The sequence below is a fragment of the Mauremys mutica genome, chromosome 10, assembly GCF_020497125.1.
Source record: "Mauremys mutica isolate MM-2020 ecotype Southern chromosome 10, ASM2049712v1, whole genome shotgun sequence".
In the NCBI taxonomy this organism is placed as follows: Eukaryota; Metazoa; Chordata; order Testudines; family Geoemydidae; genus Mauremys; species Mauremys mutica.
The window spans coordinates 31,590,088-31,606,248 of NC_059081.1; the positions used below are offsets into that span (position 1 = coordinate 31,590,088).

General features: G+C 42.2%; 1 protein-coding gene across 10 annotated transcripts in view; it reads right to left on the reverse strand.

Moving 5' to 3' along the window:
* BAZ2B (bromodomain adjacent to zinc finger domain 2B) overlaps window positions 1–16,161 on the reverse strand; it is a 334,995-nt gene that overhangs the window by 246,103 nt on the left and 72,731 nt on the right. For 4 of the 10 annotated variants that reach the window (XM_044978306.1, XM_044978305.1, XM_044978300.1 and 1 more), the window contains exons 1-2: window positions 12,977–13,085; window positions 9,403–9,445 (exon numbers count right to left, since the gene is read on the reverse strand). The exons of 1 other annotated variant lie outside the window; for it this stretch is intronic. The gene's annotated coding sequence lies outside the window, so the exon portion shown is untranslated. Of the gene's footprint in view, window positions 1–9,402; window positions 9,446–12,976; window positions 13,087–16,161 lie in introns of those variants that run through there. 5 more of the 10 variants (XM_044978303.1, XM_044978302.1, XM_044978301.1 and 2 more) reach the window with 3 other exon arrangements.

Below are 16,161 nucleotides of genomic sequence, written 5' to 3' on the forward strand. Positions count from 1 at the left end.
TAACTAGAAAGGCGTACAGTGTGGAACTCAAGGACTTGGTAGGCATCCCCACAGAGTTTGAAGCCCCTTTAGAACTATTTCTTGTGAGGAGATTAAAATAGTTTTTATTTGCCAATTTCATGAATTTTGTAAATTTCAATACACACTATTATGAACGTCCTATTTACTCAAATATAGTATCTTGACATTTGTATTCACAGTATTTTACATTTCTACAGCACTTTCCACATGAGGTCCCCCAGGACACTTTAGAAACACTAGTGAATTAACCCACAGGACATGCCTATAGAGATATATCTATTAAAATAATATCTATTTTACATAAGCGTGCATACCATGTTTAAATGAAAATTGCACACATTAGTTGTCTTGATACTAACTATTTAGGGAAAATACTAATCGTATCTTAAATTGATTAAATACAACATGTTGGATAAAACATATTGGATACATACAAAGTGCTGCTTTAGAACAAGTTGTTACCATTATCTTCCTAATTTGAACCAAAATGGACTAAACAGTAGTTGAGGCTTCACAGGACTTGTCTAGACTAAGTTACACTGGAAGGTAAAGCTATATTTGCTTGTGAGTAAGGGATGTGGTTATTACATGACTTTGGAGAAGAAAAATATGGGAACTCATTATCTTAGAAAGTATTACTATTTATTTGCTATTCTGCAACTCCACAGGAATAGTGAAGCAAATACTCATCAGCAACTACACACCACACAACATGAACACCAACCCAGGAACCAAACCCTGCAACAAACTCTGGTGCCAACTCTGTCCACATATCTATTCAAGAGACACCATCACAGGACCTCACCACATCTGCCACACCATCAAGGGCTCATTCACCTGCACATCTACCAATATGACATATGACATCACATGCCAGTAATGCCCCTCTGCCATGTACATTGGCCAAACTGGACAGTCTCTACGCAAAAGAATAAACGGACACAAATCTGACATCAGGAATTATAACATTAAAAAACCAGTAGAACACTTCAATCTCCCTGGTCATTCACTAACAGACCTAAAAGTGGCAATTCTTCAACAACAAAACCTCAAAAACAGACTCCAACGTGAAACTGCAGAACTGGAATTAATTTGCAAACTGGACATCATCAAATTAGGCCTGAATAAAAACTGGGAGTGGTTGGGTCATTACAAAACCTAATTTCCCCCATACTAATTTCCCCCTACTGTTACTCACACCTTCTTGTCAACTGTTTGAAATGGGCAACTCTCATTACCACTACAAAAGTGATTTTTCCTCCCTTGGTATCCTACTGTTAATTGAATTGTCTCATTAGACTGACCTCCCACTTGGTAAGGCAAATCACATCTTTTCATGTGCTGTGTATTTATACCTGCTACTGTATTTTCCACTCCATGCATCTGATGAAGTGGGTTATAGCCCACGAAAGCTTATGCTCAAATAAATTTGTTAGTCTCTACAATGCCACAAGGGCTCCTTGTTGTTTTTACTGATACAGACTAATACAGCTACCCCTCTTAAACCTGTGAATTTAGGGTTAAATATCTCATGAATGTTTTAATCAGCAATAGAGTGGTGTATGACCCCTTTCCAAATGATAGCAAAAGTTGGTTAGCTCAAGCATCTATTAATAATATGATTTAAATGACAATAAAGCATCAGTTGGTAAAGATTTGTTTAAATCTGTCAAACAAGTCTGAATTTCAGTAATCTGGTTTACAGTTTAAAAGATGAAAGTGAATAAAGTAAAATCCATTGTATCATTGAATCCAGCCAAAAAATCACTTGTATTAAAATGAATGGCTGTTAAAGGGAAGACTTTTAAAAATATATGGTTTTAGTTTGAATTAAGAGTGACTGATTCAAATTTAAAAAAAAACTACTTTTATTAGTGAAATCACAATCAGCTGTGCATATGGCAACCAGGCACAAAACCAGTTTTACAAGGCATTCTTGAACAAACACAGATTTTTGTTCTGAAGTCTTAAACTAAAATGAAATCACTGGAAAAGTACATACTGTGTTTGCTCATTTCATAAAGTGAGGCTGGCTCCTCACATCAATGCAAGCGTTTTATTCTTTAATGTTATCCTGGAGGAGTAGCAGTAGCAATGGCAACTTGTAATTTAGTTAGGTCTGTGCACATGCGTCTGATATATATACACACACACACGCTACAGTTTGGAAATTATTCTATGATGTTTCCACTACAGGAAACTTTACCTATATATTACTTAGAGCTAAATGTGTAATTAACTTTTTACTAATAACATGTCAATTAGGTAACTTCAGTGATGGTTTTTTTTAAACCATCAAAGTTAAGTTTACTGTATTTTGAAGGGAAAGGAGGAAACAGAAACAATTTAAGCTCTAAAGATCAATCTTGAGCATCCAATACTTGCATTCTCTATTCTATATAAAAATACACATTAAAAGGTTTTAATACACAAAATAAAGAAGAGAGGAAGATAACAGTTAAAAACAAGATTTCTGACATTTGTACTGTTTTGGAATGGCAAAGTAGTAAAGAATAGAATAAAAACAGCATATACTCATAACTTAAGGGCCAAATGCCATGATCTGAGGCATATAACCTGACATTCCGATTGGAGTATCTGATAACTACTGAATTTACTGGCTCTCTCTCAATTTCATCAGAGATGTTTTGTGTTAAATAAAAAACTGGCATTCAATTTCTGTTTTAAAAAATACAATGAATAAACAGTATTTAATATTATTTGGGAGGCTTCAGCCATCAGACAAATGCATATTTAAGGAGATTTTAAAATACATGTTATCAGGTAGAAGCAATATGACCTCTTGTGTATTTAGTTTTAAAAATAGGGCCACTCCATATGTCCAATGTATTTTTAATGGCGACTGATTCACATCCTTAATAGGCACACTATGAATACTGGGTATACATATCTTACTCCTGAGGGCATTCTGCACACAATATTTTAAAATTCTGCAGATTTTATTTGTTAAATGTGAAGGTTCCAGCATGGCATTGGGGAGCACAGGCCACTGGCTGCACAGAGGTGGGAGATCACTGTGCAGTTCCCCCTGGTACACGGACTCGATGGTGAGGCTGCACCCAAGGCTGACACAGCGCAAGGACTGGGCCTGCCCCAGAAACACTCCAGGGCCCTGCCCCTCTGTGCCAGGTGCACCAGGTGTGGGCAGGCAGGCTGAGCGAGGCAGGATCCAAGTATGGAGGGGCTTAGTGTGGGGGTATCCGGGTGTGGGTTGAGAGGGTTCTATGAGGGGCAATCTGGGTGCGGGCGGCTCAGTGGGGGATCCGGGTGTGGGGGGAATCTCGATGCACAGGGGCTTGTTGGGGGGTTCTGGGTTCAATGGTAATGGGACTCTGCAAGGGAGTCCAGGTGAATGTGGTTGGGGATCAGCAGGGGGGCTAGAGTTCCACAAGGGAGTCTGGGTGTGCGGGGGTCAGTGGGGGTCCAGATGCTGGGGGAGTGGGGCGGGATCCAGGTGCAACTGATTGGGGCTCAGTGGGGTATGGGTGGCTCCTCAGGGTGCTTCAGGTGCAGAGTGGGTGGGGCTCATCATGGGGGTTCTGAGTGCAGGGGAGTAAGGCTCATTGAGAGAGTCTGGGCATGAGGGGGCCTGGATGCATAAGGTTTGGGTGGATGGGGGAAACAGCTCCCTTCACAGGGATCCCTCCCCCTGCAGCTGAGGAGCGATGGATGCAGGAAGCGGGGCGAGGGGAGTTTGCACATCTTCCGGCCGCTGGGGGAAAAATCTGGGGGTGCCATGCAACGGAAGAGGAAGTCCCATCCTCCCCAGCCCAGACGGGACTAGCAACTGAGCCTGGCACAATGTAAGAGCCACCAGCCGGGTCTTCCCCAGTCCTGCCTCCTGCCCCACAGTGATTTACCTCTCTGAGGGCTGCCCTGGGCACCCAAAACATACAGCTGGGGAGGATTGCGTGACTGCTCTTGTGGCTTCCCTTTGCTTCCCCATGAGAAAGTCATTTTTCAGTGGGGAAGCAAGTAAATCCACAGGGGACATAAATTCTATGTATGCCCAGTGGCACAGAATTCCCCCAGGAGTAAAGCAGTAAGTATCACACAGTCCAGTCACAATTGGCTTAGTATCAAGTGATGGTGGCTGCCCATTTTCATCACCTGATAACTTTCTGGAAAAAATATTTTTTGTGTTGAAATGTTCATGCTTTGACTCTAGCCAGAGATGAATCTTTGCGGAAAGTCTGAACAAAATGCCTTCACACTGCTTTAGTTCTGTGAGGGCAAGGAAAGACACACTTTTTCCATATTTAACAAAAGAAAAACTACACACACCTCAACCTTTTCTCCTGCAACACATCATTAAAACATGGCTGAAATCTGTTCGTAAGTAGTTTTCACTGAGGTACGCAACCACATTTGAAAACCAAAATTGTGTGACTAGTACTGAAGTGATCAATGACTGAAAATAGGCTATTGCACATGCACAACAGAAAATGTCATTAAGTCTGAGGCTTCACATGCACAGTTCATTTTTCCAATGGACAATGAGACTGCACCTACACTGGAAGCTAGGCGTGTGATTCCCAGCTCATCTCATAAGAACATAAGAATGGCCACAGTGGGTCAGACCAAAGGTCTATCCAGCCCAGTATCCTGTCTACCAAAAGTGGTCAATACAAGGTGCCCCAGAGGGAGTGAACCTAACAGGTAATCATCAAGTGATCTCTCTCCTGCCATCCATCTCCACCCTCTGACAAACAGAGGCTAGGGACACCATTCCTTACCCATCCTGGCTAATAGCCATCAATGGACTTGACCTCCATGAACCTCCTCTCGCTTAACCTCCTCTCGCTAAAAATAGTAGCACAGCCACTGTAGTGCAAGCAGCAGCAGCAGCAATGGCACAGGCTAGCCATCTCAAGTACATACCTGCAGGGTTGTCTATGGCAGTGGCTATCAACCTTTCCAGATTACTGCATCTCTTTCAAGAGTCTCATTTGTCTTGAATACCCCATGTTTCAACTCACTTAAAAAAAATGTGCTTACAAAATAAGACAAAGATACAAAAGTGTCACAGCACAATCTTACTGAAAAATTTCTCACTTTCTCATTTTTGCCATATAATTACAAAATAAATGAATCTGAATAAAAATATTGTACTTAAGTGTATAGTGGAGTGGCCAAACCTACTGACCCTCTGAGCCACATAATCTTCAGAAGTTCGAGAGCTGGGGCACACCTGACAGGGCTCAGGGCTTCACCCCCACAGGAGGTATCTGCCAGGGCTCAGGACTTCAGCCCCACTCCTGCTGAAGCCCCTAGGCCCTGCAGGTGTGCCCCGCAGGGCTGAAGCCCCAAGGTCCCCCACTGGGCAGAAGCACCTACCCCACCACCCCACTGCAAGGCAGAGATCCCGAGCTCCCCCCACCACAGGTCTAGTAGGTGGAGAATGGGGAGGGCTGGCTCCATGAGCTGCACTTTAATGGAAAAAGAACTGCATGTGGCTCATGAGCCATAGTCTGGCCACCCATGCTGTATAGTACACAGATCAGTGTAAACAAGTCGTCTGTATGGAATTTTAGTTTGTACAGACTTCGCTATGGCTTTTTATGAAGTCTGTTGTAAAAGTAGGCAAATATCTAGATAAGTTGATGTACCCCCTGGAAGACCTCTGAGTACTCCCATGGGTATATGTACCCCTGGTTGAGAACAACTGGTCTATGGCACTATAGGTATGCATTTTCCTTCAAAAGTGTACATTTAATCTGTTAATAACATGATAACCCATCTTCACCTAAGTCATTTCTACTAATATGACTAATCCAATGTAAAGCCCTGATCCTGCCAATATTTCCACACACTTAGCTCCTTTGGAGTCAATGGCACTTCTCCTGTACGTGAAATTAAGCATGTGTGAGAGTCTTTGCAGAATCATGGCTTAAGATATTGGACATACTTATGTTAGGGCTACACTATTAGCTTATTCGCCTCTTGCAGTGGTATCACATAAGGCTTACGCACTGCTTTAAATTCCACTTCACAGAAACAGGCCCCAATTCAGCCCACACACAAGTATGTGCTTAACTTTAACCAACTGCTTAAATCCAACGGACTTCAATAGGATTTAAGCATAGGTTTAAATGCTCTGTTGAATAGTGGCTTTAAACGATACTTACATGATGCATAGGTCTTATGTGGTCACTCTGTTCAAGGGTCAGTTTCACTTTATTTGTATTGGTGGCTTTCAGATTTTAAAGAACCCTAATGAGGGCTTTCCACTTTTTTAGATTTATGTAAAGAACTGGGAAAGTTAAGGCCCCCGCAGATCAATATAATCAAGCATGAGCAATCTGTATTGAAGTCTTTGGGATTACTCAGGTGCCTAGAATTAGACACATGCTTTAGTAATTCAGGCCTAATATGTTCTTTACAGTAACTCCTCACTTAAAATCGTCCCGGTTAACGTTGTTTTGTTGTTACATTGCTGATCAATTAGGGAACATGCTCGTTTAAAGTTGTGCAATGCTCCCTTCTAACGTTGTTTGGCAGCTGCCTGCTTTGTCCACTGCTTGCAGGAAGAGCAGCCCGTTGCAGCTAGCTGGTGGGGGCTTGGAACCAGGGTGGACTGGCAGCCCCCCTATCAGCTCCCCACTCCCCTAAGTTCCCTGTGCTGCAGCCGCCCAGCAGGCTATCAAGGCAGTTCAGCTGTCCCTCCCTCACTGCCATGTGCTGCTCCTGCCCTCTGCCTTGGAGCTGCTCCCAGAGACTCCTGCTTGCTGTGCGGGGAGGGGGCTGTAAGGGTGTCCCCCTCCCCCCTGCATCCTGCTTACCCCTTCTCCATATAGAGCAGGGAGGGGACATGGATGGAGAGAGACAGAGAAATCTTGGGGCACCAGCTGCTGTCTTTTTAAGTGGATCAGAAAGTTGAGACAATGCACTTAAGAGTGGGTCAGCTTACTTAAAGGGGCAGTGTGCATCTCTCTCTCTCTCACACACACAAAGTGTGTGTGTGTCTGTCTCTGTCTGCTATGCTGTCTCCCCTCCCTCCTGTTCATGCTGCCTTGTGTGAGAGGCTACATTAACAACAATGTGTTAATCCTTGAGGGCTCAGCCAAGTGCTAGTTCTTCATTTAGCAGCAATGCATTCCCTGGGAAATATCCCTCCCTCTTCCACCCTCTCTAACTTCACCACCTCAACCAAGCTTCACAATCATCACAGCTGTGAACAGTATTAAATTGTTTGTTTAAAACATATACTGTGTGTATATCAATATAATATATAGTTTTTTGTCTGGTGAAAAAAATTTCCCTGGAACCTAATCCCCCTATTTACATTAATTCTTATGGGGAAATTGGATTCGCTTAACATCATTTTGCTTAAAGTCGCATTTTTCAGGAACATAACTACAACGTTAACCGAGGAGTTACTGTATTTTATATACGTTCAATGCATTATTGAAGTTGAAATATTTTTAAAAGTCATGAAATGCAAAAAAGAAAAAAAAGTCAGGCTATGACCCTGATTCTGAGTGTATTGTGACAGGCAAGCACAAAATGTGTTAAAACACTGGTGAGAGACGGACAGACAGATCCACAGACTTTCATATATGTAACGTTCTCTGTTCCCAGTATTCTTGTAATAAACATATGGCAACAAATACTAGAGATATAAAACATGACCAAAATTAACTATTCTATAGAAGCAATACCATTTTCCATTTCCTGAGCAATCTAGTGTCTTTTCAGACAACTTTTAAAATTAAAAATTTTTTTAAGAGTACAACTCAGTATAGAAGTGGCTCCATCATTGTACTGAATCTGTTTCAACTCGAGTGTATTTTGTTTTAGGCAAGATCTACCCTATAAACTTACAGCAGTATAACTACCCCTGAGCAATGTAGTTGTACTGATCTAGCCCCCGATGTAGACAATACTGTCAACAGGAAGGCTTCGCCTGTCGTCATAGCCGCTGCCTCTCATGGAGATGGATTAACTACGCTGATGAGAGGCTCTCTACCATTGGCATAGAAGCCTCTTCATTGAAACGCAGCAGCTGTGCCGATGCAGCATTTTAAGTGTAGACCAGTGGTTCTCAACCTATTTATAATTGTGAGCCACAGATTGAGAACCACAGATCCTTATGCCCAGCGCCCCCTGCCCAGAGACCCCTCCTCAGAGCGGGGCCAAGAGCGGAGCCCCAGGTCCGGGCAGCCGGAACCCAGATCCAACCACATGCGGGGCTGGGCAGCCGGGGCCAGGACCCGGGACCCTGCCGGACACTGAGCCGGGCAGCCAGGATCTGGGGTTTTTTTAGCACATAACTGGGCCACAGCTGTGTGCTAACTGGGCCACATGCAGGCTGCAGATTGGTTAAGGGTATGACTATACCAGTAGTTTTCAATCAACTAAAAAAAAGTAACATTTTTATATTAAGTATCATGATTTTTCTTCTGGTGAAGTTCTACACTATTAAACCAAGTTCTGTTTCATCTCCATTCACATAGTATCCAATACAAGAGTCAAGACAAACCCCTGCATGTGTCAGGTGGTCCTTTTTAACCCTCCTTTTAAATGATCATGACCACAGGCCTTTCTTCAAACCAGATTTCAATATTACTCTATGACGTGGCCATCAGAAGGCACACAGGTAATAAACAGCTGCAGCATTATTATGTAATGACTTGACCAAATATGTTTCCACCCTCAGTTTTAATTACTGTATTACTAATTTCTAGCATCCTGTAAGCAATTTAGGGCAAGAACTATCTTAAAAAAAAACAAAAACAAAAAAAACCACAAGCCGCACCTGTGCTTATCACAATGAGGTCTTGGTCCATGACAGAGGTTTCTCGGCGCAACCACAATACAAACAGCAAGATAACCAGTACCTTTCAGTAACAAACTTGTTTTTCTGAAGAACTACTAGAATTATTTTCCAGTGAAATCAAATATTAGTCCATCTAGTTAACTATTGCCAGCACAACTCTATCAGGTTTTTTTTTCTTTGTTTGTTTTTAGGTGTGTTATGTAATGTAAGACACTTTTTTTTTAAAGCTAGATGCCTTTTCTAAACTAAACTAAATCTAAACTTTATAACAAAATAAAAAAAACCCGAACTCCTACACCAGTAAAAGAATATATCTTTAGATTTAAAAAATGTAAATGCATTTTTGTAACAAAGGCAGAACAAGGTCCTGCCAAGTTGTGAGTTCAGAATTCTTTTCTCCTTGCAACATTTCATTCCTGCATCCCTTGCATTGTTTTCAGATGGTTGTGACTTCAAGTGTTGCAAAGCAAACACAGAATCCTAAATTCAGGATGTGTCAAGGAAGTATAGAAGTATATTAGTTATTGTTAAGTCTAAACAGACTAACTTTTTTAGGATTGCAAACAGATTAAATTTTTTACCTTTATGATTCAACTTTGCTTTCTGAGTTTGTTTTAAATAGCCCTAAAGAAAAAAAATTTAAAAAAAGATCAGCTCCTGCTGTGAAAGGAAAACATTTAAATACTACGATAACCATTTAGATACAGCTTCCATCATAAAAAAGTCTAGAATTACAATATTCTGTTTTTTTAACCTACTAAAATATGTTTTTAAGTGGTGCCTTAGATTTAGAAAAACAAGCAGAGAGTTATGAATAATAAATAACTTTCCAAGTTAAAGGAAATTTCTTCAGGCAAATATTTTTCCATTTCAACCCACAGCTGTAAAACATTACCATGCTTCTGCATTTCCTCATCTACAAAAAGAAACATTTAAGTCTGCCAACTTCATTGTGAAATAAATCACAAATATGTCCAAGAGTGTGCAATATTTTACATTATTCACACACAAAAAGCAAAGCTATTTGTCTGAAGAATGGATATATATTTAGTGGAAATAAGTTAATTTTAGAAACAGAGCTCAGCTGATAAAATTTTATTAATTTACCTTTCAAAGGTAAACTATAAGTTATACTTTTCCCTGTACATAACCTGCATGGAGCTCATCTATACCAGTGGTTTTCAAACTGCAGGTCGCTACCCAGTACTGGGCCGTGGAATGTAAGGCACCGGGTCATGGCAGCTCTGGTCAGCACCGCCAACCGGGCTGTTAAAAGTCCCAACAACAGTACTGCCCAGTTAAGGCAGGCTAGACCCTACCTGTTCTGACACCATTCTGTGCTCTGGAAGTGGCCAGCAGCAGGTCCGGCTTCCAGGTGGGGGAACACAGGGCTCCACACGCTGCCCCTGCCCTGAACACTGGCTCCGCACTCCCATTGGCCAGGAACCGCCCAACAGGAGCTGGGGGGGGAGTGCCTGCGGGTGAGAGCATCCTCCATCTAGGAGCCGGACCTGCTGCTGGCCGCTTCCAGGGTGTGGCACAGTCCGCGGTGCCAGGACAGACAGAAAGCCTGTCTTAGCATCTCTGCTGCACCGCTGACCGGGAGCTGACCGAGATAAGCCCGTGCCCCAAATCCCTGCCCCAGCCCTGAGGCCCCCCCAAACCTAGAGCCCCCTCCTGCACCTCAAACCCCTCATCCCCAGTCCCACCCCAGAGCCTGTACCCCCAGCCCAGAGCCCTGACACCCTCTTGAACCCCAACTCCTGCCCCAGCCAAGAGCCCCCTCCCACACTCTGAATCCCTCATTCCTGGCCCCACCCGGCAGCCCTCAAAAAACAGTTTGAAAACTATACCATTTGTCAGTGAAGTGACATGGCAAGTCCAAATCAGAAAAATAACATTGTGTAAAGAATGGAGGAAGTTCAGGTCAACTATCTGTACATTCAGATAGAGACTCAATGCAAAATAATTATGCAAATGTGATGGTTACAAATTAAACATGCTGAAGTCAGGAAATTCACAAAAATCTGTACTAATGCTTAAAGCAGGGGTTCTCAAACTGGGGGTCAGGACCCCTCAGGGGGTCGCGAGGTGATTACATGGGGGGTTGCGAGCTGTCAACCTTCACACCAAACCCCGCTTTGCCTCCAGCATTTATAATGGTATTAAATATATAGAAAAGTGTTTTTAATTTATACGGGGAGGCGGGGTCGCACTCAGAGGCTTGCTATGTGAAAGGGGTCACCAGTAAAAAAGTTTGAGAGCCACTGGCTTAAAGTAACTGTGGACTAGTACTGTTGTTATAAGAGCCACAGTTGTGTGTCCAGCTGAAGAGTCCACCCCTCAATGCATGCATTTCACAGAGCTGCACAAGTACGGTAGTATGAAATATGCATTTCTCAGAGTACATTTCATCTGGAAGTTTAAGCCCACAGATTCACCTTTTGAACCCACCCTACGGGACAAACTAATCAGGACAATTAACTTGCATCAACGGTGAGGTGAAAACTAATCCTCTCAATGTTCGAGATTAAGCTATTGTCATTTGTGAGGGAGCTTGTATTGCCTAGGCTAGTCTGGTTTCTTGTGCTAGACTCAGGTTAGGATGACACTAGAAACTTTTGCTAGTATCGTAACATCGAGTAGGGTGTGGGGTTTTTTTAACATTATATAAATTTCTATATTGGCAAATGCCCTAGTGAAGACACAGTTATACCAGCAAAAGGTGTGTTTGCCAATGTAATTTGTTTTAGGAATCTTAAGTTATATCTACAAAAACACTCTTGTACCAACAGAAGTTGTGTCGGTATTAGGAGGATTTACCAATACCAGAAAATGTTTTTTAAATGTAGATGATTAGGCCTCAGAGTAGCTTAACCAAAAAGCAACTGAGCCAGCAGCTGAACCAGGGGTAGGCAACCTATGGCACGGGTGCCAAAGGTGGCACGTGAGCTGATTTTCAGTGGCACTCACACTGCCCAGGTCCTGGCCACCGGTCTGGGGGCTCTGCATTTTAATTTAATTTTAAATGAAGCTTCTTAAACATTTTAAAAACCTTATTTACTTTACATACAACAATAGTTTTATTATATAGCATAGACTTATAGAAAGAGACCTTCTAAAAATGTTAAAATGTATTACTGGCACGCAAAACTTTAAAATTACAGTGAATAAATGAAGACTCGGCACAGCACTTCTGAAAGATTGCCGACCCCTGAGCTGAACACAGGGAGGAGGAAACAGTCAGGAAACCACAGTGGGACCAACTGCACTTGGGAGCCAACTCTACAAAACAGCAAGAGAGAAACCCAGGACAAGAAACAGCTTTGTTCAGGTAATAGAGGCAAAGAAGGAAGTCATAGTTTGTTCTTTTCATGCCAGGAATGTGGCATCAGCTAGCCCTGGTAGGTATGTTGAGGTGGGATCTTGAAGGGCACAGCATGGTATAAGAACCTATACAGAATAGAATGGTCAGTGCCATTAGATAGTTAAAATGAGACCTAGGGATTACCCAGTGGCCCAGGACCAGAGAGATCCAGCCACATTGCCCCAATATTTGCTTATATTAAGCTTTAACAAGAATTCTTTCATTGGTGTGTCATTTGTTTTAATAAACCTTTTATGCAGCTAAAACTAGTACCACTATTTCTTGTTTGCCAGAGACCCATGTTTGTTGGGCATGCCATCTCTAGTTTGAATGAAGAAACCTGCCTCTAACTGGACTTCACATGCAGTCTAATGAAGAGTTTATAATATTACACACTGCTCAACTATCATCCATGTGGTTACCAACACTTCATGAGAACCGACAAATCCATGCGTTGTGATTCAAATTAATGTAAAATGCCAATTTTTAGTCTTTAATGGGAAGTACACAGTGTTTTTTAAAACAATAGCTATTTTTATATATCACATCACACAACTTTCTCTCTAGATTTTAACGTACTATGTAGATTTCAGGAGCCTTTTGATTCATGAAGAGCATAGGAGGTTTTCGGCCAACTGGCACTTGCAAACTCTCTATTCACAGCCAGTTGCTGAAATCCACACCAAAAAACTCCCAAAACCACCACACACATTCAGCTGCTTTTTGGAGGTCAGAACAGCATGAAGCAGGGAAGTGAAAGTTTTCAAAATTGTTTTTTAAATCTTTACCTTATTTTCCCTGATAAGTCATCCGTTTCCATGGGAAGAGAGGCAGAAACAGGTTGAACAGCCAGAAGCGTGTCAATTTCAGTTGCTGGCTGCTGGTTCCCCAGTTCCGCTCCTGTTTCCATGGCAACTTATGTAGCATCAGGGAAAACAAACGTAAAGGATATACAGCAACTAGAGGCAGAAAACACCATTTGCAAAAACAAAAAGTTAAAAAAAAAATTAGCTGAATACTTAAAAATGTTAATAAACTTAAGTTACAAGATTAGAGACCTGGTCCTAGAAATCAAACAAGCTGTCCTTGACTTCACTGGGAATACTCCCATAAGTATGGCTTGATGAATTAAGGTCCCAATTTACAGGAAAAACAGCTGAGATCTTCAAAGCACAAAGAACTGTCATCAGCCATTAAGATGCTTTTTTCATAATTTCTTACACACACACTTCATAGGTATACATGTGTTTCTGCACACATGCACTTATCTATGTACTCAAGTGACTCCTACCACCACAATAGTTGAGTACTTCCCAGACATTTAAAGATAGAAACAACAAAACCAACTTCTCCCTCTCTGTTTCTTCCCAGCACATTTGCAATTGGGTTTCCAAATGCAATCTGTTGAGATGAAATTTAAGAGTTCTGCACTATGCGCTACTCAGTCATAGTTAAATACAAACTATTGAGCAGCTAGCCATTAGCTCAAGACAAATCAACAACAGGCTGCTGGCTGGTTGAAACAAGGTCACTTTAATCATGTCTTTGCCAGTAGAGTATTCCAAGACATGGGGCATATCCCCTGCCCATGCACTATTCTTTACCATTCCCTTCTCTGTGAAGTTCTTGCTCCTCAACTCTCTGGAAGTCTTCCAGCAAGTTTGTCTGTCTACACTCAGAATAGGCAGCAGGTGCCTTTACTGTTCAGGTGCACAACAACATCCTTTCTGCTGGATGTCACAGCTGCTCAAGGCCATACTGCACTGGATTCTGTGAAGCATCTGAGCATTGAAGGCATTATCTGCTACTATCTCACTAGAACTCTCTCTGTCAGCTGTCCTATAATTCCTTGTTCTTGGAAAGTATCTTGAGCTCAGCCATGACAGCTGGCACTGTTGGGTCTCAGGATCCTGGGGGTTCTCTCTCTGACAGCTGCTTTCTGTGCTCTCCAGAAAGAGAGAATAAAGGATACTGGTACATTCAAGACTATATGGTCTTTGGTTACATTCAGCTCACTATTACGTGTACAGAGAAATCAGATCAGTTTCCCAAGACAACCAAGAATCTCTTACAGGTATTGAAATATCAAGTGCAAAATCTCAGGACTCAATAACAGAAGGAAGACAATTAAGTTGATGACAGTGAGCAAGAAATTGTTCCGCAGAAGAAGGGGCTTGGGGAAGAAGTGTTACTGCTTTATTACTTCCTAAATAGTAAATCTGGAAGCAAACTCCAGTTTATATTGAAAAACTGCTATTCCTTGGGTTGAGAAAGTGACTGACAATGGGGGGGTTAGAGCTCCCCAAATCCAGGCTCTGATAGGAACTCATCACCATGAGACATGATTTTTAACCCCAGCCTGACACGTCATTTAGACAAACTACATTTAATAGTAACACTAACATTCAATTAATTGAAGACCACTAATTACAAATAGAACATTACTTTACTTTAGGAATTAAGTTTACATTCATACCAGGCCTGTTGTCCCCTTCAAAAAATAAAAACACTGCAGTGTAAAACAAAGCAAGATTTTGCTTGAGGATACTAGGACTTATTTGGTCTGCTAATTTCAGCAGCAGCGTTTTGAGCAAATCAGTCAAAACAGAGATTTAAAAGATCCTCAGAATTTTTTCTCTAGACTTGGACAGGATGAGGAAGTTGTAGAAACAATATTCAACTCTAGGAAAGATACAATACACATACTACCTAACGGTTTCAGGCACAATATACCTGTGACTTACATACTATCATATGAGGGGAACAATTTAAATTTGGAGTTTGGTATTTTGGACTACCATTTTGTAGAGAAAAACTAACATCGTATCAGTAGGGAAAAAGTGCAGTAAGGACCACTAATGAAACAGAGACAGAAGAATGACCATCTGGGTATGACTGCAAACCAAAGATGATTGTTCTTCTGTCTCTTATGGAAGATGATGCAAATACATCTTCCCATACTTGGTGCCCAGCTTTTAATTTCTGCTCCACTTCACTGGAGTGATCTATTACTTTTACACCCTGATAGACAGATAGTATTCATTCTGTGATGTGAGACATTTATACTAACATAAATATTGTGCTCTATCTGCCCTTTTATTAAAATGCTTATAAAACAGTAGGGCAAAACTTTCATCCTATGGTTAACAGAAAGCATGCTGATGATATCCTTTAAAGCAGAGGTTCTCAACCACGGGTCCAGGGGCCCCTGGGGGGGGCACGAGTAGGTTTCAGGGGGCCTCCAAAATAAACCAGCATTAGACTCACAGGAGCCCAGGGCAGAAAGCCGAAGCCTGCATCTCGCCATGCGAGGCTGAAGCCAAAGCCCGAGCAACTTCACTTTGCAGGGCCCCCTGTGGTTTGGGGCCCTGGGCAATTGCCCTGTTTGCTACTCCCTAATGCCGGCCCTGGCTTTTAATCTACTGGATGTGTAGAAAAATAGTTGCTGTGGCATAGGTGGGCTGTGGAGTTTTTATTCCATTTGGGGTGTGGTGGGGGGAATGGCCTGAGAAAGAAAAAGGTTGATAACCCCAGCTTTAAAGTACATGAAGCCTACCTTAGGCCTGGTCCACACTGGGGGGCAGTGTCGAGGTAAGATACGCAACTTCAGCTACGGGAATACCGTAGCTGAAGTCGAAGTATCTTATCCTGACTTACCTCCCATCCTCACCGCTCGGGATCGACGTCCGCGGCTCCCCCGTCGACTCCGCTACCGCCACTCGCTCCGGTGGAGTTCCGACGGGAGCGCGTTCGGGGATCGATATATCGCGTCTAGATGAGACGCGATATATCGATCCCTGCAAAATCGATCACTACCTGCCGATTTGGCGGGTAGTCTGGACGTACCCTTAGTATGCAGATGGACATAAAAAATAAAACCCACCAAAATTCAGACCCCATCAGTCATACAAACAGCCAACTCAAATCTGAAGGAATTTTTCAAAAAGCACCTTGAGACCTGTGAATTCTGAAA